This window comes from Lepidochelys kempii, chromosome 14 (assembly GCF_965140265.1).
Source record: "Lepidochelys kempii isolate rLepKem1 chromosome 14, rLepKem1.hap2, whole genome shotgun sequence".
In the NCBI taxonomy this organism is placed as follows: Eukaryota; Metazoa; Chordata; order Testudines; family Cheloniidae; genus Lepidochelys; species Lepidochelys kempii.
The window spans coordinates 34,224,326-34,226,330 of record NC_133269.1 but is presented as its reverse complement, the minus strand read 5'-3'; the positions used below and the strand labels follow the sequence as shown (position 1 = coordinate 34,226,330).

Here is a 2,005-nt window from a genome sequence, read left to right as displayed (position 1 = left end):
CAGCCAAGCAAAGGACCAGGAAAATACCTATGCACCATTTACGTCCTATTTTGAGAGTTTAAGTTCAATTAAGCTCTGATTGGCACACAATTTAATGAAGCATTTATTTCTGCAACTTTGTGTATTGACACCATTCTACTAGTATACACCTGCCTTATAAACCAACATAAATGTGTCCACATAGGCGTTTGCACCAGTTTTAAAACAATGCAAATTCTATCCTTTCGTGGTACATAGGTCTTCTGCTGGATCTTTACACAGGAGTGAATTTCACCTTAGGGAATAGATACACCTTGTATTGCCTTAAACCATCTAAGGATGTCAGTCCAAAGGCAATGGATGGAGCAGTGATTTCTATAGTTAAGGAGCCTTCACTTAAAATGTCTTGTCATTATCTCTCTGACATATAACAGGGCAGCTCTATTAACTTAAACAACTCAGAATTGAGAGGCAGTATGGCAGGCAGTCAGAAGGTGTCCTGGGTTTTGAATACAGCTCATTCCCTTTCTCTGTGCCTTACTTTCCCAGTGTCACACGGTTATTCTGGGCCACAGCGAGGTGTAGAAATCAGGAGTTGTGATACCTAGTGCCCACTGCTCTAACTCACTAGATCCCACTTCCCTCCCAGAATGGTGAATAGAACCCAGGAGTCCTGAGTTCCAGCCCCTCCCTGCTCCAGCCATTGGACACTTCTCCCCTCCTAAAGCTGGGGAAAGAACCCAGGAGTCCTGACTTCTACTCCTACTGGCTGTAACCATTATCCTCCACTCCTGTCCTAGAACTGGGACCAGAACCCAGGAGTCCTGAACCACATGACAATTCTTCTTCCCCCTTGATGCAAAGGTCATTTTTTACCCATCAATTTGACCAGCGCTCCTTTGACATCCTTGTTTCTCAGGCTGTAGATTCAGGAGGGAAGACACCACACTGTAAAAGAAAGAGAAGTATTTGTCCCTCTCGGGTGCGTAGCTGTAGGCAGGACGCATGTACATGAACATGGCAGCACCATAAGAGAGTGTCACCGTGGTGATGTGCGCAGTGCAGGTGGAGAAGGCCTTGAACCTCCCCGCCGCTGAGGAGATCCTCAAGATGGCCATTAGGATGAACACGTAAGAAACCAGGATCAAGAAGACCGGAATCATGAGCAGTATCACCCCCATCACGAAGACCACCACCTCGGTGACCCGGGTGTCCGCACAAGCCAGCTTCAAAATGGCCGGCACCTCACAGAAGAAGTGGTTGATCTCATTTGGGCCACAGTAGGGCAGCCTCATGGTGACACTGGTGTGCACCATGGCAAAGAAGAAACCACCCACCCAAGAGCTGGTGGCCATCTTGACACAGACCGACCTGCTCATGATGAGTGTGTAGTGCAGCGGGTGGCAAATGGCCATGTACCGGTCGTAGGCCATTACAGTATAGAGGACGCACTCAGTTATCCCCAGAGAGAGGAAGATGTACATCTGGATGATGCAGCCAGTATAAGAGATGCTCTTCTTTTTGGAGAGGAGGTGGAGCGGCATCTGCGGCACAGTGGTGGTGGTGTAGCTGATGTCCAGGAAAGAGAGGTTGGCCAGGAAACAGTACATGGGCATGTGGAGATGGGAGTCAATCCTGATAAGGGCGAAGATGAGGCTGTTCCATGGCTAAGTAGATGGCCAGGAAGACCGCAAAGAGCAGCAGCTGCATCCCGGGCTGGCTGGAAAATCCCAGCAGGATGAACTCTGACACGGAGCTTCTGTTCTGCCATGTAAGATTTCTCATTGTGTCTTACATGACAGGGGGAAAAAACAGGGTTGGGGAGAAACAAATGATAAAAGCCACCTTCAAGGGAGATAAAGCACAGAAGGTTCATAGGTTCCATCTATCTCCACACATATGCGGTCTTCATCACAGTAGTATCTGAGCACCTCACAGTCAGCAATAGATTTTAGCCTCATGACACCTCTGTGCATGAAGGAAGCAGACACTATCTCCATTTTACAGTTGGGGAAACTGAGGCAAA

General features: G+C 48.1%; 1 pseudogene; it reads right to left on the bottom strand.

Moving 5' to 3' along the window:
* Nucleotides 1-844: 844 nt before the first annotated feature.
* Nucleotides 845-1,764, bottom strand: LOC140898290 (olfactory receptor 5A2-like; annotated as a pseudogene).
* Nucleotides 1,765-2,005: the final 241 nt, after the last annotated feature.